This window comes from Bombina bombina, chromosome 7 (assembly GCF_027579735.1).
Source record: "Bombina bombina isolate aBomBom1 chromosome 7, aBomBom1.pri, whole genome shotgun sequence".
In the NCBI taxonomy this organism is placed as follows: domain Eukaryota; kingdom Metazoa; phylum Chordata; class Amphibia; order Anura; family Bombinatoridae; genus Bombina; species Bombina bombina.
The window spans coordinates 243,968,012-243,989,290 of record NC_069505.1 but is presented as its reverse complement, the minus strand read 5'-3'; the positions used below and the strand labels follow the sequence as shown (position 1 = coordinate 243,989,290).

At 42.0% G+C, this 21,279-nt stretch overlaps 1 protein-coding gene across 2 annotated transcripts in view; it reads left to right on the top strand.

Annotated features, from left to right (window-relative positions):
- Positions 1 to 21,279, top strand: part of FAM120A (family with sequence similarity 120A) — a 297,370-nt gene that overhangs the window by 112,050 nt on the left and 164,041 nt on the right. The window lies entirely within an intron of this gene.

Genomic DNA, 21,279 nt, shown 5'->3' with positions numbered 1-21,279 from the left:
CCTGAATTTGTATTGTTACTGTCTTTAGCTCCTTACTTAGGTCAGTAACGTGATGTGTTAGTATCAACGACTTTATGTTTCATACAGACACAGAATTAACATCCGATAATAAAGTCCTGAATTTGTATTGTTACTGTCTTTAGCTCCTTACCTAGTCCAGTAACATGATTTCTCCAACATTGGTTTGTCCGGTCCACGGCGTCATCCATAACTTGTGGGAATATTCTCCTCCCCAACAGGAAATGGCAAAGAGCACAGCAAAAGCTGTCCATATAGTCCCTCCCAGGCTCCGCCCCCCCCAGTCATTCTCTTTGCCGCTCTGAACAAGTAGCATCTCCATGGAGATGGTGAAGAGTATGTGGTGTTTAGTTGTAGTTTTTATTCTACTATCAAGAGTTTGTTATTTTAAAATAGTGCTGGTATGTACTATTTACTCTGAAACAGAAAGAGATGAAGAGTTCTGTTTATGAGAGGAGTATGATTTTAGCAGCAGTAACTAAAATCGATTGCTGTTCCCACACAGGACTGTTGAGCTGTGAGAACTTCAGTTGGGGGGAACAGTTTGCAGACTTTTCTGCTTAAGGTATGACTAGCCATTTTTCTAACAAGACTGTGTAATGCTGGAAGGTTGTCATTTTTCCCCTCATGGAGATCGGTAAGCCATTTTCTTAGTCTCAAACAGAATAAAGAGCTTATTATGGGCTATAAACTGGTAGACACTTTTATGGGCTAAATCGATTGCTTTATTTAGGTATTATATACAGTTTGAAGTTGAATTTCACACTTTTATAACTTTGGGGAACGTTTTTTACGTCAGGCACTTGTTTAGACACCTTCCCAGTCAGGAAGGGCCTTTTTCTGTAGTAGGCAGAGCCTCATTTTCGCGCCATTACTGCGCAGTTACTTTTGAGATCAGTACATGCAGCTGCATGTGTGTGGGTCTGGTATTCATTGGAAAGGTTCCTAGAAGGCTTCATTTGGTATCGTATACTCCCCTGGGATTGGTGAAGTCGCAGCAAAGGCTGGGGCTGGGACTGTAAGGGGGTTAAAATTGTAAACGGCTCCGGTTTCCACATTTTAAGGGTTAACAGCCTGAAATTTGGGGTGCAATGCTTTGAATGCTTTAAGACACTGTGGTGAAAATTTGGTTAAGATTGGATAATTCCTTCATAGTTTTTCACATATTCAGTAATAAAGTGTGCCCTGTTTAACATTGAAAGAGATAGTAACGGTTTTGTTTTAAAACGGTTTTTGTACTTTATTAACAAGTTTAAGCCTGTTTAACATGTCTGTGCCTTCAGAAAGATCATGTTCTGTATGTATGGAAGCCAATGTGTCTCCCCCTTCTAATATGTGTGATAATTGTGCCATAGCGTCCAAACAAAGTAAGGATAGTACTGTCACAGATAGTAAAGTTGCCCAAGATGATTCCTCAGATGAAGGGAGTAGACATAGTTCTACATCATCTCCTTCTGTGTCTACACCAGTTTTGCCCACGCAGGAGACCCCTAGTACTTCTAGCGCGCCAATGCTTGTTACTATGCAACAATTGACGGCAGTAATGGATAACTCCATAGCAAATATTTTATCCAAAATGCCAGCATTTCAGAGAGAGCGCGATTGCTCTGTTTTAAACACTGTAGAGCAGGAGGGCGCTGATGATAATTTTTCTGTCATACCCTCACACCAATCTGAAGTGGCAATGAGGGAGGTTTTGTCAGATGGGGAAATTTCTGATTCAGGAAGAATTTCTCAGCAGGCAGAACCTGATGTTGTGACATTTAAATTTAAATTAGAGCATCTCCGCGCACTGCTTAAAGAGGTGCTATCTACTCTGGATGATTGTGACAATCTGGTCATCCCAGAAAAATTGTGCAAGATGGACAAGTTCCTAGAGGTCCCGGTGCACCCAGACGCTTTTCCAATACCCAAGCGGGTGGCGGACATAGTGAATAAGGAGTGGGAGAAGCCAGGCATACCTTTTGTCCCTCCTCCTATATTTAAGAAATTATTTCCTATGGTCGACCCCAGAAAGGACTTATGGCAAACAGTCCCTAAGGTTGAGGGGGCGGTTTCTACACTAGCCAAACGCACGACCATTCCTATTGAGGACAATTGTGCTTTCAAAGATCCTATGGATAAAAAATTGGAGGGTTTGCTTAAAAAGATTTTTGTACAGCAAGGTTACCTCCTTCAACCTATTTCGTGTATTATTCCTGTCACTACAGCAGCGTGGTTCTGGTTCGAAGAACTAGAAAAATCGCTCCTTTATTTTAGATGCCGCTTTGCAGTTAACGAGATTAGCGGTGAAAAATTCAGGGTTTGCAATTGTGGCGCGCAGAGCGCTCTGGCTAAAATCTTGGTCGGCGGATGTATCTTCCAAGACAAAATTGCTTAATATCCCTTTCAAGGGTAAGACCCTCTTTGGGCCAGAATTGAAAGAGATTATTTCAGACATCACTGGGGGTAAGGGCCATGCCCTCCCACAAGATAGGCATTTCAAGGCTAAGAATAAGTCCAATTTTCGTTCCTTTCGCAACTTCAGGAACGAACCGGCCTCCAACTCTGCAGCCTCTAGACAAGAGGTTAACGCTTCCCGACTAAACCAGCTTGGAAACCGATGCAAGGCTGGAACAAGGGTAAGCAGGCCAAGAAACCTGCTACTGCTACCAAAACAGCATGAAGGGGTAGCCCCCGATCCGGGACCGGATCTAGTAGGGGGCAGACTCTCTCTCTCTTTGCTCAGGCTTGGGCAAGAGATGTTCAGGATCCCTGGGCACTAGAAATAGTCTCTCAGGGTTATCTTCTAGAATTCAAGGAACTACCCCTAAGGGGAAGGTTCCACATGTCTCGCTTATCTTCAAACCAAATAAAGAGACAGGCATTCTTACATTGTGTAGAAAACCTGTTAAAAATGGGAGTGATACACCCAGTTCCAACTGTGGAACAAGGTCTGGGGTTTTACTCAAATCTGTTTGTAGTTCCCAAAAAAGAGGGAACTTTCAGACCAATTCTGGGTTTAAAAATTCTAAACAAATTTCTGAGTGCCATCGTTCAAAATGGAAACTATTCGAACGATTTTACCTACAATCCAGGAGGGTCAATTTATGACTACCGTGGATTTAAAGGATGCGTATCTACATATTCCTATCCACAAAGATCATCATCAGTTCCTAAGGTTCGCCTTTCTGGACAAGCATTACCAGTTCGTGGCTCTCCCATTCGGGCTAGCCACTGCTCCAAGGATTTTTACAAAGGTGCTCGGGTCCCTTCTAGCGGTTCTAAGACCAAGGGGCATTGCAGTGGCACCTTACTTGGACGACATCCTAATTCAAGCGTCGTCTCTTTCCAAAGCAAAGGCTCACACAGACATTGTTCTAGCCTTTCTCAGATCTCACAGGTGGAAGGTGAACATAGAAAAAAGTTCCCTGTCTCCATCGACAAGAGTTCCTTTCTTGGGGACAATAATAGATTCTTTAGAAATGAAGATTTTTCTGACAGATGTCAGAAAGTCAAAGCTTCTAAACGCTTGTCAAGTTCTTCACTCTATTCTACGGCCTTCCATAGCTCAGTGCATGGAAGTAGTAGGGTTGATGGTTGCAGCAATGGACATAGTTCCTTTTGCTCGAATTCATCTAAGACCATTACAACTGTGCATGCTCAAGCAGTGGAATGGGGACTATACAGACTTGTCTCCAGTGATTCAAGTAGATCAGAAGACCAGAGACTCACTCCGTTGGTGGCTGACCCAGGATCACCTGTCCCAGGGAATGAGCTTCCGCAGACCAGAGTGGGTCATCGTCTCGACCGACGCCAGTCTATTAGGCTGGGGCGCGGTCTGGGATTCCCTGAAAGCTGCGGTCTGGGATTCCCTGAAAGCTCAGGGTCTATGGTCTCGGGAAGAGTCTCTTCTCCCGATAAACATTCTGGAACTGAGAGCGATATTCAATGCTTTCCGGGCTTGGCCTCAACTAGCAAAGGCCAGATTCTTAAGATTCCAATCAGACAACATGACGACTGTTGCTTACATCAACCATCAGGGGATAACAAGGAGTTCTCTGGCGATGAGAGAGGTGTGGAAAATCATCAAATGGGCGGAGGATCACTCCTGCCACCTATCTGCGATCCACATCCCAGGAGTAGACAACTGGGAGGCGGATTATCTGAGTCGTCAGACTTTCCATCCGGGGGAGTGGGAACTTCACCCGGAGGTGTTTGCCCAGTTGACCCAATTATGGGGCATTCCAGACATGGATCTGATGGCGTCTCGTCAGAACTTCAAGGTTCCTTGCTACGTGTCCAGATCCAGGGATCCCAAGGCGACTCTAGTGGATGCATTAGTGGCGCCTTGGGCCTTCAACCTAGCTTATGCGTTTCCACCGTTCCCTCTCATTTCCAGGCTGGTAGCCAGGATCAAACAGGAGAAGGTCTCTGTGATTTTAATAGCTCCTGCGTGGCCACGCAGGACTTTGTATGCGGACCTGGTGAATATGTCATCGGCTCCACCATGGAAGCTACCTTTGAGACAGGATCTTCTAGTGCAAGGTCCATTCGAACATCCAAATCTAGTTTCTCTCCAGCTGACTGCTTGGAAATTGAACGCTTGATTTTATCTAAGCGTGGGTTTTCGGATTCTGTGATAGATACTCTGGTACAAGCCAGAAAACCTGTGACTAGGAAGATTTACCATAAAATATGGAAAAGATATATCTGTTGGTGTGAATCCAAGGGATTCTCATGGAGTAAGATTAAAATTCCCAGAATCCTTTCCTTTCTCCAAGAAGGTTTGGATAAGGGATTGTCAGCGAGTTCTCTAAAAGGACAGATTTCTGCTCTATCTGTCTTGTTACACAAACGACTGGCAGCTGTGCCAGATGTTCAAGCCTTTGTACAGGCTTTGGTCAGGATCAAGCCTGTTTACAGACCTTTGACTCCCCCCTGGAGTCTAAATTTAGTTCTTTCAGTTCTTCAAGGGGTTCCGTTTGAACCCTTACATTCCATAGATATCAAGTTGTTATCTTGGAAAGTTCTGTTTTTGGTTGCTATTTCTTCTGCTAGAAGAGTTTCTGAATTATCTGCTCTGCAGTGTAATCCGCCCTATCTGGTGTTCCATTCAGATAAGGTTGTTTTGCGTACTAAACCTGGTTTCCTTCCAAAAGTTGTTTCCAACAAGAATATTAACCAGGAAATAGTTGTGCCTTCTTTGTGCCCGAATCCAGTTTCAAAGAAGGAACGTTTGTTACACAATTTAGATGTAGTCCGTGCTTTAAAGTTCTATTTAGAAGCAACAAAGGATTTCAGACAAACGTCTTCTCTGTTTGTCGTTTATTCTGGTAAGAGGAGAGGTCAAAAAGCTACTGCTACCTCTCTTTCCTTTTGGCTGAAAAGCATCATCCGATTGGCTTACGAGACTGCCGGACGGCAGCCTCCTGAACGTATCACAGCTCACGAATTACGGCTCATTCCACTAGGGCTGTGGCTTCCACTTGGGCCTTCAAGAACGAGGCTTCTGTTGATCAGATATGTAAGGCAGCGACTTGGTCTTCTCTGCACACTTTTGCCAAATTCTACAAATTTGATACTTTTGCTTCTTCGGAGGCTATTTTTGGGAGAAAGGTTTTGCAAGCCGTGGTGCCTTCTGTTTAGGTAACCTGATTTGCTCCCTCCCTTCATCCGTGTCCTAAAGCTTTGGTATTGGTTCCCACAAGTTATGGATGACGCCGTGGACCGGACACACCAATGTTGGAGAAAACAGAATTTATGCTTACCTGATAAATTACTTTCTCCAACGGTGTGTCTGGTCCACGGCCCGCCCTGGTTTTTTAATCAGGTTTGATAAATTTCTTTCCTTATACACTTCAGTCACCACGGCACCCTATAGTTTCTCCTTTTTTTCTCCTGTCGGTCGAATGACTGGGGGGGGGCAGAGCCTGGGAGGGACTATATGGACAGCTTTTGCTGTGCTCTTTGCCATTTCCTGTTGGGGAGGAGAATATTCCCACAAGTTATGGATGACGCCGTGGACCGGACACACCGTTGGAGAAAGTAATTTATCAGGTAAGCATAAATTCTGTTTTCTTTCATGTAATTGGCAAGAGTCCATGAGCTAGTGACGTATGGTATATACAATCCTACCAGGAGGGGCAAAGTTTCCCAAACCTCAAAATGCCTATAAATATACCCCTCACCACACCCACAATTCAGTTTTACAAACTTTGCCTCCTATGGAGGTGGTGAAGTAAGTTTGTGCTAAGATTTCTACGTTGATATGTGCTTCTCAGCATTTTGAAGCCCAATTCCTCTGAGTACAGTGAATGTCAGAGGGATGTGAAGGGAGTATCACCTATTGAATGCAATAGTTTTCCTCACAGGGATCTATTTCATAGGTTCTCTGTTATCGGTCGTAGAGATTCATCTCCTACCTCCCTTTTCAGATCGACGATATACTCTCATATTCCATTACCTCTACTAATAACTGTTTCAGTACTGGTTTGGCTATCTGCTATATGTGGATGGGTGTCTTTTGGTAAGTATGTTTTCATTTACTTAAGACACTCTCAGCTATGGTTTGGCACTTTATGTATTTATATAAAGTTCTAAATATATGTATTGTACTTATATTTGCCATGATTCAGGTTTCAGTATATTTCCTTTTGCAGACTATCAGTTTCATATCTGGGAAATGCATTTTTTTGGAAAATATTTCTTACCAGGGGTATAGTCTTTTTGCAATTGACTGTCATTTTAAATTTGCGGGCAGAATTAGACTCACGAGGGCAAAAAATGCCAAACAATATTGCGTCATTTTTGGCGCAAGATTTTTTTTTAGCGCAAAGTTACGTTCGATGACGCAAATTCGTCATTTCCGCCGTCTTTATCGACGCCTAGTCCTTTCACAAGGTTGCGTCTTCAATGACGCAAGTGTGTCATTTCCGGATGTTGTTAGTGCCAGAAAAAAATAATTCTTTGTTTGTGCGTCATTCTTGGCGCCAAATATTTTCATAATTTAAACCCCATTCCTATATGACTCTTGCCTTTTTTCTCTATCAGAGGGCTATGCTGTTGGAAAGTTTTTTCTCTTACATTTGCAAGATGTCTCAATCTGATCCTGTCTCAGAAAACACTGTTGGAATCCTGCTGACTGATAACAGTTCTACCAAAGATAAGTACATTTGTTGTAATCTTATGGAGATAATATCTCCAGCTGTGGTTTGTAATAAATTGTCATGATAAACTTTTACATGCAGAGAATGTGTCCATCAGTAATAGTACATTGCCTGTTGCTGATCTTTTAACATCTAATGTACAAGATATACCTGTGAATTTATAAGAATTTATTGCTGATTCTATTCAGAAGGCTTTGTCTGCAATCCCGCCCTCTAATAAATGTAAAGGTCTTGTGACGAACCAAGGTTATCCAACCCTGCGCCAGTCACTTATTTGGCACAGAAAGGGTTGTCAGCCCCCCTCTTGGCCACCAATAGGTCACAATCTAGCCACACCAGGCAAGCTTCTGATAAGGCCAAACTTAATAAAGGAATTATTTATTATGCCAAAAATATATTGCACAATGCATTATTAATAAAAAGTTGTTAGAAATAAAATTACACACGCAAACAGTGTTTTAAAATAAAAAAGGAGAAAAACAGAATTGAATACTTTCCTAGTTTTCAAGCTCTGTGCCCGGGGATGGCATGAAAATGATGGCTCCTTACTTCTGTACAGCAGCTCCCCTTGTAAGAATGACAATCTTATTGTTAAGAAATAAGATTCTTAAACCTATTTTTCAGAGATCAGGTTGCTTAACCACACCCTCCTGGGCGGGCTAAGAAACCCCCCCTGTCTTTATGACCTTCAATAGACTAATTTCTTGCCTGAAATTATACAATCCAGTATAATTTCTGCTAGGTAAGAAATTTCTATATTTACATATCTAGAACCTTTTAGTTTTATTGGGAGAATCGGTTTGATATCAAATATGCCATAGGTTGTCATATTTACCTTCCTTTAAGGTTATAACAGTTTTAACCCACATATGTACATAATATACCAATGTCCTGTCAGTGACCTGGTCAGTTTTTGTAATGAAGGGCCTGTTTTGCATCAGGCATTCTATTGACAGCTTAAGCCATGCAGGCCCATTTATCAAGCTCCGTACGGAGCTTGAAGGGCCGTGTTTCTGGCGAGTCTTCAGACTCGCCAGAAACACAAGTTATGAAGCAGCGGTCTGAGCAGGCGGACAGGAATCGCCGGAAATCAACCCGATCGAAAACGATTGGGTTGATTGACACCCCCCTGCTGGCGGCCGATTGGCCGCGAGTCAGCAGGGGGCGTCGTTGCACCAGCAGCTCTTGTGAGCTGCTGGTGCAATGTTAAATGCGGAGAGCGTATTGCTCTCCTCATTTAGCGAGGTCTTGCGGACCTGATCCGCAGTGTCGGATCAGGTCCGCAAGCCCTTTGATAAATGGGCCCCATAAACTTTATCCTGTGTATCTCTGTGACTAAGAGCTTCAGTGACTTTCAATGCATACACACTAACATTTGGTGGGCTATTTAGGAAACGCCTGGCAGTTCAAAGAAAACACAAGTTACAATTCTTCTTGAAAACAAATAGCTATTTTTGAGTTCAAGCTACACAGAATTAACCCCTTCTTATCTCAATCCTGAGGTTTTCGTGACAGGTCTTTTTAAACTTCTCATAAAGTTGATGAAATTTCAAATGACCGACAACATACTGAATTATCCTCCTCTGATGAGGATCTATCTGATTCAGAAGATCCTTCCTCAGATATTGACACTGACAAATCTCCTTATTTATTTAAAATGGAGTACATTTGTTCTTTGTTGAAGAAGTGTTGATTATATTGGATATTGAGGAAACTAGTCCTCTTGATATTAAAGCTAGTAAACGTTAAAATTATGTTTATAAACCTCCTGTGGTTATTTCAGAGGTTTTTTCAGTTCCTGATGCTATTTCTGATATGATTTCTAAGGAATGGAATAGGCCTGGTACTTCTTTTATTCCTTCTTCAAAGGACCATTATACACTCAAAAAATATAGGCTATTTAAATTAAGCACCAAAAGAAGATAAAGTTTATAATTGACATGTGTTAGCAATTTTGCTGCTAACTCTCACTAAACACTAAAAATGATTATAAAGTTTCTAATCCTCTTAGTGCATGAGAATACGAACGTAATCTCCACTAGCTTCAGAGCAAGGCTTTTTCTACACTCCCTATCTAGTGTCCTTTACAGCCAGCCCCCATGCTGGGGCTGTCTGTGTAATAGGTAAGCCTGACACAAATCCCCTCACCTCTCTCAGCCGTTTCTTCCTGACTGTTTACACTGGCTGGGCAGTATCTCACTCCCCCCTCTGTCCTCCCGGTAAGCATTCTGTAGAAACAAGGGGAATATTCCACTTGCAGCTCTGTGAAACATGATCCTGAGATGTTTTACAGAGCTGTGTGTGAAAATATTCAGAGTGCCGTAGTGAGGACAAAGAGGGAGTCAGATATATGCACAGTTTTTTTTTATATGGGCAGATGTATTTTACATGTATATCAGCTGAGCCTGAGAGATGTAGACAGATCATTTAATTGTATCTGTAACAAACTGCACATGAGTTAAAGGGACAGTCTAGTATAAATTAAACTTTCATTATTCAGATAGGACTTTAAATTTTAATCAACTTTGCAATTTACTTTTATAATCAAATTTGCTTTTTTCTCTTGGTATTCTTAGTTTAAACTAAACATAGGTAGACTCATATGCTAATTTCTAAGCCTTTGAGGGCTGCTTCTTATCACATGCTTTTTAAATCTCTTTTCAACACAAAGAGACAGAAAGTACACGTGGGCCATATAGATAACACTGTGTTCAGGCACAGGGTGTTATTTAAGATTTAGCACAAAACAATGCTAAATTTAAGACAATAGGTAATAAACAGTCACAGTCATGTGATCAGGGGGCTGGAAGAAGGTTCCTAGATACAAGGTAATCACAGAGGTAAAAAGTATATTAATATAACTGTGTTGGTTATGCAAAACTGGGAAATGGGTAATAAAGGGATTATCAATCTTTTAAAACAATAACAATTCTATGGAAGACTGTCCCTTTAAATCACAGGGATTTTATCCCAACACATTCTCTGTTTCATATTCTGCACCTCGGCAACATCCAGAGCTCCGCCCCCAGCTTTACAGCTACAATATGAATATTTGAGGAGGCAGGAGAGTGGGAGTAGCTGGGGGCGGAGCTCTGGATGTTGCCGAGGTGCAGATGAAACTGAGACACTGCTGGGGTAGAATCCCTGTTATTTAGCTCATGTGCAGTATGCTACAGATACAATTATGCTCTGTCTACATCTCTCAGGCTCAGCTGATATACATGTAAAATACATCTGCCCATATAAAAAAAACCCAGTGCAACTGTGCATATATCTGACTCCCTCTTTATCCTCTCTACGGCACTCTGAATATTTTCACACACAGCTCTGTAAAACATCTCAGGATCATGTTTCACAAAGCTGTGAGTGGAATATTCCCCTTTTTTCTACAGAATGCTTACCGGGAGGACAGAGTGGGGAGTGAGATCCTGCCCAGCCAGTGTAAATAGTTAGGAAGAAAGGCTGAGAGAGGTGAGGGGATTTGTGACAGGCTTATCTATTACACAGACAGCCCCAGCATGGGGGCTGGCTGTAAAGGACACTAGATAGGGAGTGTAGAAAAAGCCTTGCTCTGAAGCTAGTGGAGATTACGTTCGTATTCTCATGCACTGAGAGGATTAGAAACTTTATAACCATTTTTAGGAAAGTTAGCAGCAAAATTGCTAACACATGTCAATTATAAACTTTATCTTCTTTTGGTGCTTAATTTAAATCGCCTATATTTTTTTGAGTGTATAATGGCCCTTTAATAAGGTTTAAAAAATGGTATCCTTTTATTGCAGTTAGATTGGAGTTTTGGTAAAAGATCCCCAAAGTTGATGGGGCTTTCTCTGCTCTTGCTAAACGTACTACTATTCCTACGGAAGATAGTTTTTCTTTTAAAGATCCTTTAGATAGGAAACTTGAATCTTATCTAGGAAAGCTTATTTATTTTCAGGTCTTCTTCTTAGGCCTGCAATTTCTTTGGCTGATGTTGCAGCTGCTTCAACTTTTTGGTTGGAAAATTTAGCGCGACAAGTATCGAATCATGATTTGTCTAGCTTTGTTAACTTGATTCAACATGCTAATAATTTAATTTGTGATGCCATTTTTTGATATCACCAAAATTGATGTTAAATCTCTGCTTTTGCTATTTCTTTCATGTAATTAGCAGAAGTCCATGAGCTATTGACGTATGGGATATACATTCCTACCAGGAGGGTCAAAGTTTCCCAAACCTCAAAATGCCTATAAATACACCCCTCACCACACCCACAAATCAGTTTTACAAACTTTGCCTCCTATGGAGGTGGTGAAGTAAGTTTGTGCTAGATTCTACGTTTATATGCGCTCCGCAGCAGGTTGGAGCCCGGTTTTCCTCTCAGCGTGCAGTGAATGTCAGAGGGATGTGAGGAGAGTATTGCCTATTTGAATTCAATGATCTCCTTCTACGGGGTCTATTTCATAGGTTCTCTGTTATCGGTCGTAGAGATTCATCTCTTACCTCCCTTTTCAGATCGACGATATACTCTTATTTATACCATTACCTCTGCTGATTTTCGTTTCAGTACTGGTTTGGCTTTCTACAACATGTAGATGAGTGTCCTGGGGTAAGTAAATCTTATTTTCTGTGACACTCTAAGCTATGGTTTGGCGCTTTTTTATAAAGTTCTAAATATATGTATTCAAACATTTATTTGCCTTGACTCAGGATGTTCAACATTCCTTATTTCAGACAGTCAGTTTCATATTTGGGATAATGCATATGAATAAATCAATTTTTTTCTTACCTTAAAAATTTGACTTTTTCCCTGTGGGCTGTTAGGCTCGCGGTGGCTGAAAATGCTTCATTTTATTGCGTCATTCTTGGCGCTGACTTTTTTGGCGCAATTTTTTTTTTTCTGTTTCCGGCGTCATATGTGTCGCCGGAAGTTGCGTCATTTTTGACGTTCTTTTGCGCCAAAAGTGTCGGCGTTCCGGATGTGGCGTCATTTTTGACGCCAAAAGCATTTAGGCGCCATATAATGTGGGCGTCATTTTTGGCGCTAAAAAAATATGGGCGTCACTATTGTCTCCACATTATTTAAGTCTCATTTTTTATTGCTTCTGGTTGCTAGAAGCTTGTTCACTGGCATTTTTTTTCCCATTCCTGAAACTGTCATTTAAGGAATTTGATCAATTTTGCTTTATATGTTGTTTTTTCTATTACATATTGCAAGATGTCCCACGTTGAAACTGAGTCAGAAGATACTTCTGGAAAATCGCTGCCTGGTGCTGGAGCTACCAAAGCTAAGTGTATCTGCTGTAAACTTATGGTATCTGTTCCTCCAGCTGTTGTTTGTACTGTTTTGTCATGACAAACTTGTTAATGCAGATAATATTTCCTTTAGTACTGTTACATTACCTGTTGCTGTTCTGTCAACATCTAATACTCAGAGTGTTCCTGATAACATAAGAGGTTTTGTTTCTAAATCCATTAAGAAGGCTATGTCTGTTATTCCTCCTTCTAGTAAACGTAAAAAGTCTTTTAAAACTTCTCATTTTTCAGATGAATTTTTAAATGAACATCATCATTCTGATTCTGATAATGGTTCTTCTGGTTCAGAGGATTCTGTTTCAGAGGTTGATGCTGATAAATCTTCATATTTATCTAAAATGGAATTTATTCGTTCTTTACTTAAAGAAGTCCTAATTGCATTAGAAATTGAGGATTCTGGTCCTCTTGATACTAAATCTAAACGTTTAGATAAGGTTTTTAAATCTCCTGTAGTTATTCCAGAAGTTTTTTCCTGTCCCTATTGCTATTTCTGAAGTAATTTCCAGGGAATGGAATAATTTGGGTAATTCATTTACTCCTTCTAAACGTTTTAAGCAATTATATCCTGTGCCATCTGACAGATTAGAGTTTTGGGACAAAATCCCTAAAGTTGATGGGGCTGTCTCTACTCTTGTTAAGCGTACTACTATTCCTACGGCAGATGGTACTTCCTTTAAGGATCCTTTAGATAGGAAAATTGAATCCTTTCTAAGAAAAGCTTACTTGTGTTCAGGTAATCTTCTTAGACCTGCTATATCTTTAGCGGATGTCGCTGCAGCTTCATCTTTTGGTTAGAAGCTTTAGCTCAACAAGTAACAGATCATAATTCTCATAGCATTCTTATTCTTCTTCAACATGCTAATAATTTTATTTGTGATGCCATCTTTGATATCATTAGAGTTGATGTCAGGTATATGTCTCTAGCTATTTTAGCTAGAAGAGCTTTATGGCTTAAAACTTGGAATGCTGATATGTCTTCTAAGTCTACTCTGCTTTCCCTTTCTTTCCAGGGTAATAATCGTTTTCGTTCCTTTCGTCACAACAAGGAACAAAAACCTGATCCTTCATCCTCAGGAGTGGTATCAGTTTGGAAACCATCTCCAGTCTGGAATAAATCCAAGCCTTTTAGAAAATCAAAGCCAGCTCCTAAGTCCACATGAAGGTGCGGCCCTCATTCCAGCTCAGCTGGTAGGGGGCAGATTACGTTTTTTCAAAGAAATTTGGATCAATTCCGTTCACAATCTTTGGATTCAGAACATTGTTTCAGAAGGGTACAGAATTGGCTTCAAGATAAGGCCTCCTGCAAAGAGATTTTTTCTTTCCCGTGTCCCAGTAAACCCAGCGAAGGCTCAGCATTTCTGAAATGTGTTTCAGATCTAGAGTTGACTGGAGTAATTATGCCAGTTCCAGTTCTGGAACAGGGACTGGGGTTTTATTCAAATCTCTTCATTGTACCAAAGAAGGAAAATTCCTTCAGACCAGTTCTGGATCTAAAAATATTGAATCGTTATGTAAGGATACCAACATTCAAAATGGTAACTGTAAGGACTATCCTGCCTTTTGTTCAGCAAGGGCATTATATGTCTACAATAGATTTACAGGATGCATATCTGCATATTCCGATTCATCCAGATCACTATCAGTTTCTGAGATTCTCTTTCCTAGACAAGCATTACCAGTTTGTGGCTCTGCCGTTTGGTCTAGCTACAGCTCCAAGAATTTTTACGAAGGTTCTCAGTGCCCTTCTGTCTGTAATCAGAGAACAGGGTATTGTGGTATTCCTTATTTGGACGATATCTTGGTACTTGCTCAGTCTTCACATTTAGCAGAATCTCATACGAATCGACTTGTGTTGTTTCTTCAACATCATGGTTGGAGGATCAATTTACCAAAAAGTTCATTGATTCCTCAGACTCGGGTAACCTTTTTAGGTTTTCAGATAGATTCAGTGTCCATGACTCTATCTTTGACAGACAAGAGACGTCTAAAATTGATATCAGCTTGTCGAAACCTTCAGTCACAATCTTTCCCTTCGGTAGCCTTATGCATGGAAATTCTAGGTCTTATGACTGCGGCATAGGACGCGATCCCCTTTGCTCGTTTTCACATGCGGCCTCTTCAGCTCTGTATGCTGAACCAGTGGTGCAGGGATTACACAAAGATATCTCAATTAATATCTTTAAAACCGATTGTACGACACTCTCTGACGTGGTGGACAGATCACCATCGTTTAGTTCAGGGGGCTTCTTTTGTTCTTCCGACCTGGTCTGTAATTTCAACAGATGCAAGCCTTACAGGTTGGGGAGCTGTGTGGGGGTCTCTGACAGCACAAGGGGTTTGGGAATCTCAGGAGGTGAGATTACCGATCAATATTTTGGAACTCCGTGCAATTTTTCAGAGCTCTTCAGTCTTGGCCTCTTCTAAAGAGAGAATAGTTCATTTGTTTTCAGACAGACAATGTCACAACTGTGGCATACATCAATCATCAAGGAGGGACTCACAGTCCTCTGGCTATGAAAGAAGTATCTCGAATTCTGGTATGGGCGGAATCCAGCTCCTGTCTAGTTTCTGCGGTTCTTATCCCAGGTATAGACAATTGGGAAGCGGATTATCTCAGTCGCCAAACGTTACATCCGGGCGAATGGTCTCTTCACCCAGAGGTATTTCTTCAGATTGTTCAAATGTGGGGACTTCCAGAAATAGATTTGATGGCCTCTCATCTAAACAAGAAACTTCCCAGGTATCTGTCTAGATCCAGGGATCCTCAAGCGGTAGCAGTGGATGCATTGTCACTTCCTTGGAAGTATCATCCTGTCTATATCTTTCCGCCTCTAGTTCTTCTTCCAAGAGTAATCTCCAAAATTCTGAAGGAATGCTCGTTTGTTCTGCTGGTAGCTCACAGTTTTTGGTATGCGGATCTTGTCCGGATGGCCTCTTGCCAACCGTGGACTCTTCCGTTAAGGCCAGACCTTCTGTCGCAAGGTCCTTTTCTCCAACATAGGTGTGTCCGGTCCACGGCGTCATCCTTACTTGTGGGATATTCTCTTCCCCAACAGGAAATGGCAAAGAGCCCAGCAAAGCTGGTCACATGATCCCTCCTAGGCTCCGCCCACCCCAGCCATTCTCTTTGCCGTTGCACAGGCAACATCTCCACGGAGATGGTTAAGAGTTTTTTGGTGTTTAAATGTAGTTTTTATCCTTCAATCAAGTGTTTGTTATTTTAAAATAGTGCTGGTATGTACTATTTACTCTGAAACAGAAAAGAGATGAAGATTTCTGTTTGTAAGAGGAAGATGATTTTAGCAAACGTTACTAAAATCGATTGCTGTTTCCACACAGGACTGTTGAGATGAAGTAACTTCAGTTGGGGGAAACAGTTGGCAGACTTTTCTGCTTGAGGTATGACTGGCCACATTTCTAACAAGACTATGTAATGCTGGAAGGCTGTCATTTCCCCTATGGGAACCGGTAAGCCATTTTCTTAGATTAAGTAAAAGAATAAAGGGCTTCATAAGGGCTTAAAAAACTGGTAGACATTTTTCTGGGCTAAAACGATTACTTTGCTAAGCATATTTTGCAGATTATAACTCTTAATAATTATTATAATCTTGGGGATTGTTTTAAAAAACGGCAGGCACTGTATTGGACACCTTTTTCAGATGGGGGCCTTTTCTAGTCATAGGCAGAGCCTCATTTTCGCGCCACTAATGCGCAGTTGTTTTTGGAGAGCAAGGCATGCAGATGCATGTGTGAGGAGCTAAGAAGCACTGAAAAAGCTTATAGAAGGCGTCATTTGGTATCGTATTCCCCTCTGGGCTTGGTTGGGTCTCAGCAAAGCAGATAGCTGGGACTGTATAGGGGTTAAATGTAAAAACGGCTCCGGTTCCGTTATTTTAAGGGTTAAAGCTTTCAAATTTGGTGTGCAATACTTTTAAGGCTTTAAGACACTGTGGTGAAATTTTGGTGAATTTTGAACAATTCCTTCATACTTTTTCACATATTCAGTAATAAAGTGTGTTCAGTTTAAAATTTAAAGTGACAGTAACGGTTTTATTTTAAAACGTTTTTTGTGCTTTGTTGACAAGTTTAAGCCTGTTTAACATGTCTGTACCATCAGATAAGCTATGTTCTATATGTATGAAAACTAAGGTTTCTCCCCATTTAAATTTATGTGATAATTGTGCCATAGTGTCCAAACAAAGTAGGTACAATGATGCCACAGATAATTATATTGCCCAAGATGATTCCTCAAATGAGGGGAGTAAGCATGATACTGCATCATCCCCTTCTGTGTCTACACCAGTTTTGCCCACACAAGAGGCCCCTAGTACATCTAGTGCGCCAATACTTATTACCATGCAACAATTAACGGCCGTAATGGATAATTCTATTGCAAACATTTTATCCAAAATGCCTACTTATCAGAGAGAGCGCGATTGCTCTGTTTTAAACACTGAAGAGCAAGAGGACGCTGATAACTGTTCTGACATACCCTCACACCAATCTGAAGGGGCCAGGAGGGAGGTTTTGTCTGAGGGAGAAATTTCAGATTCAGGAAAAATTTCTCAACAAGCTGAACCTGATGTTGTAACATTTAAATTTAAATTAGAACATCTCCGCGCACTGCTTAAGGAGGTATTATCTACTCTGGATGATTGTGACAATTTGGTCATTCCAGAGAAATTATGTAAGATGGACAAGTTCCTAGAGGTTCCGGTGCCCCCCGATGCTTTTCCTATACCCAAGCGGGTGGCGGACATAGTAAATAAGGAGTGGGAAAGGCCCGGCATACCTTTTGTTCCTCCCCCTATATTTAAGAAATTATTTCCTATTGTCGACCCCAGAAAGGACTTATGGCAGACCGTCCCCAAGGTCGAGGGGGCGGTTTCTACTCTAAACAAACGCACTACTATCCCTATAGAAGATAGTTGTGCTTTCAAAGATCCTATGGATAAAAAATTAGAGGGTTTGCTTAAAAAGATGTTTGTTCAGCAAGGTTACCTTCTACAACCAATTTCATGCATTGTTCCTGTCACTACGGCAGCATGTTTCTGGTTCGAAGAACTAGAAAAGTCGCTCAATAAAGAATCCTCGTATGAGGAGGTTATGGACAGAGTTCAAGCACTTAAATTGGCTAACTCTTTTATTTTAGATGCCGCTTTGCAATTAGCTAGATTAGCGGCGAAAAATTCAGGGTTTGCTATCGTGGCGCGCAGAGCGCTTTGGCTAAAGTCTTGGTCAGCGGATGTGTCTTCCAAGACAAAATTGCTTAACATCCCTTTCAAGGGTAAAACACTGTTTGGTCCTGATTTGAAAGAGATTATTTCAGACATCACCGGGGGAAAGGGCCACGCCCTCCCTCAGGATAGGTCTTTTAAGGCTAAAAATAAGCCTAATTTTCGTCCCTTTCGCAGAAACGGACCAGCCTCTAATTCTACATCCTCTAAGCAAGAGGGTAATACTTCACAACCCAAACCAGCCTGGAGACCGATGCAAGGCTGGAACAAGGGTAAGCAGGCCAAGAAGCCTGCCACTGCTACCAAAACAGCATGAAGGGATGGCCCCCGATCCGGGACCGGATCTGGTGGGGGGCAGACTTTCTCTCTTCGCTCAGGCTTGGGCAAGAGATGTTCAGGATCCTTGGGCACTAGAAATAGTTTCTCAAGGTTATCTCCTGGTATTCAAGGATCTACCCCCAAGGGGAAGGTTCCACAGGTCTCAATTATCTTCAAACCAAATAAAAAGACAGGCATTCTTACATTGTGTAGAAGACCTGTTAAAGATGGGAGTAATTCATCCAGTTCCAATAGGAGAACAAGGGATGGGGTTTTACTCCAACCTGTTCATAGTTCCCAAAAAGGAGGGAACATTCAGACCAATTTTAGATCTCAAGATCTTAAACAAATTTCTCAGGGTTCCATCGTTCAAAATGGAAACCATTCGAACGATCCTTCCCACCATCCAGGAAGGTCAATTTATGACCACGGTGGATTTAAAGGATGCGTACCTACATATTCCTATCCACAAGGAACATTATCAGTTCCTAAGGTTCGCCTTTCTGGACAAGCATTACCAGTTTGTGGCACTTCCATTCGGATTAGCCACTGCTCCGAGAATTTTCACAAAGGTACTAGGGTCCCTTCTAGCGGTTCTAAGACCAAGGGGCATTGCAGTGGTACCTTACTTGGACGACATCCTGATTCAAGCGTCGTCTCTGTCAAAAGCAAAGGCTCATACGGACATCGTCCTAGCCTTTCTCAGATCTCACGGATGGAAGGTGAACAAAGAAAAAAGTTCTCTGTCCCCGTCAACAAGAGTTCCCTTCTTGGGAACAATAATAGATTCCTTAGAAATGAGGATTTTTCTGACAGAGGTCAGAAAATCAAAACTTCTAAGCTCTTGTCAAGTACTTCATTCCGTTCTTCGTCCTTCCATAGCGCAGTGCATGGAAGTAATAGGATTGATGGTTGCAGCAATGGACATAGTTCCTTTTGCACGAATTCATCTAAGACCATTACAACTGTGCATGCTCAGACAGTGGAATGGGGATTATACAGACTTGTCTCCGACGATTCAAGTAGATCAAAAGACCAGAGATTCACTCCGTTGGTGGCTGACCCTGGACAATCTGTCACAGGGAATGAGCTTCCGCAGACCAGAGTGGGTCATTGTCACGACCGACGCCAGTCTGGTGGGCTGGGGCGCGGTCTGGGAACCCCTGAAAGCTCAGGGCCTATGGTCTCGGGAAGTATCTCTTCTCCCGATAAACATTCTGGAACTGAGAGCGATATTCAATGCTCTCAAAGCTTGGCCTCAACTAGCAAAGGCCAAATTCATACGGTTTCAATCAGACAACATGACGACTGTTGCATATATCAATCATCAGGGGGGAACAAGGAGTTCCCTGGCGATGGAAGAAGTGACCAAAATAATTCAATGGGCGGAGGATCACTCCTGCCACTTGTCTGCAATCCACATCCCAGGAGTGGAAAATTGGGAAGCGGATTTTCTGAGTCGTCAGACTTTCCATCCGGGGGAGTGGGAACTCCATCCGGAAATCTTTGCCCAAATAACTCAATTATGGGGCATTCCAGACATGGATCTGATGGCGTCTCGTCAGAACGTCAAGGTTCCTTGCTACGGGTCCAGATCCAGCGATCCCAAGGCGACTCTAGTGGATGCACTAGTAGCGCCTTGGACCTTCAACCTAGCTTATGTGTTCCCACCATTTCCTCTCATTCCCAGGCTGGTAGCCAGGATCAATCAGGAGAGGGCTTCGGTGATCTTGATAGCTCCTGCGTGGCCACGCAGGACTTGGTATGCAGACCTGGTGAATATGTCATCGGCTCCACCATGGAAGCTACCTTTGAGACAGGACCTTCTTGTTCAAGGTCCATTCGAACATCCGAATCTGGTCTCCCTCCAACTGACGGCTTGGAGATTGAACGCTTGATTTTATCAAAGCGTGGGTTTTCAGATTCTGTAATAGATACTATGATTCAGGCTAGAAAGCCTGTAACTAGAAAAATTTACCATAAAATATGGAAAAAATATATCTGTTGGTGTGAATCTAAAGGATTCCCCTGGAACAAGATAAAAATTCCTAAGATTCTATCCTTTCTACAAGAAGGTTTGGAGAAAGGATTATCTGCAAGTTCTCTGAAGGGACAGATCTCTGCTTTATCTGTTTTACTTCACAAACGGCTGGCAGCTGTGCCAGATGTTCAAGCATTTGTTCAGGCTCTGGTTAGAATCAAGCCTGTTTACAGACCTTTGACTCCTCCCTGGAGTCTAAATCTAGTTCTTTCAGTTCTTCAAGGGGTTCCGTTTGAACCCTTACATTCCGTAGATATTAAGTTATTATCTTGGAAAGTTTTGTTTTTGGTTGCAATTTCTTCTGCTAGAAGAGTTTCAGCGTTATCTGCTCTGCAGTGTTCTCCGCCCTATCTGGTGTTCCATGCAGATAAGGTGGTTTTGCGTACTAAGCCTGGTTTTCTTCCGAAAGTTGTTTCCAACAAAAATATTAACCAGGAGATAGTTGTACCTTCTTTGTGTCCGAATCCAGTTTCAAAGAAGGAACGTTTGTTACACAATTTGGACGTAGTCCGTGCTGTAAAATTCTGTTTAGAGGCTACTAAAGATTTCAGACAAACATCTTCTTTGTTTGTTGTTTATTCTGGTAAAAGGAGAGGTCAAAAAGCAACTTCTACCTCTCTTTCTTTTTGGCTTAAAAGCATTATCCGATTGGCTTATGAGACTGCCGGACGGCAGCCTCCTGAAAGAATCACAGCTCACTCCACTAGGGCTGTGGCTTCCACATGGGCCTTCAAGAACGAGGCTTCTGTTGACCAGATATGTAAGGCAGCGACTTGGTCTTCTCTGCACACTTTTGCCAAATTTTACAAATTTGATACTTTTGGTTCTTCGGAGGCTATTTTTGGGAGAAAGGTTTTGCAAGCTGTGGTGCCTTCCGTTTAGGTGACCTGATTTGCTCCCTCCCTTCATCCGTGTCCTAAAGCTTTGGTATTGGTTCCCACAAGTAAGGATGACGCCGTGGACCGGAGACACCTATGTTGGAGAAAACAGAATTTATGCTTACCTGATAAATTACTTTCTCCAACGGTGTGTCCGGTCCACGGCCCGCCCTGGTTTTTTTAATCAGGTCTGATGAATTATTTTCTCTAACTACAGTCACCACGGTATCATATGGTTTCTCCTATGCATATTTCCTCCTGTCCGTCGGTCGAATGACTGGGGTAGGCGGAGCCTAGGAGGGATCATGTGACCAGCTTTGCTGGGCTCTTTGCCATTTCCTGT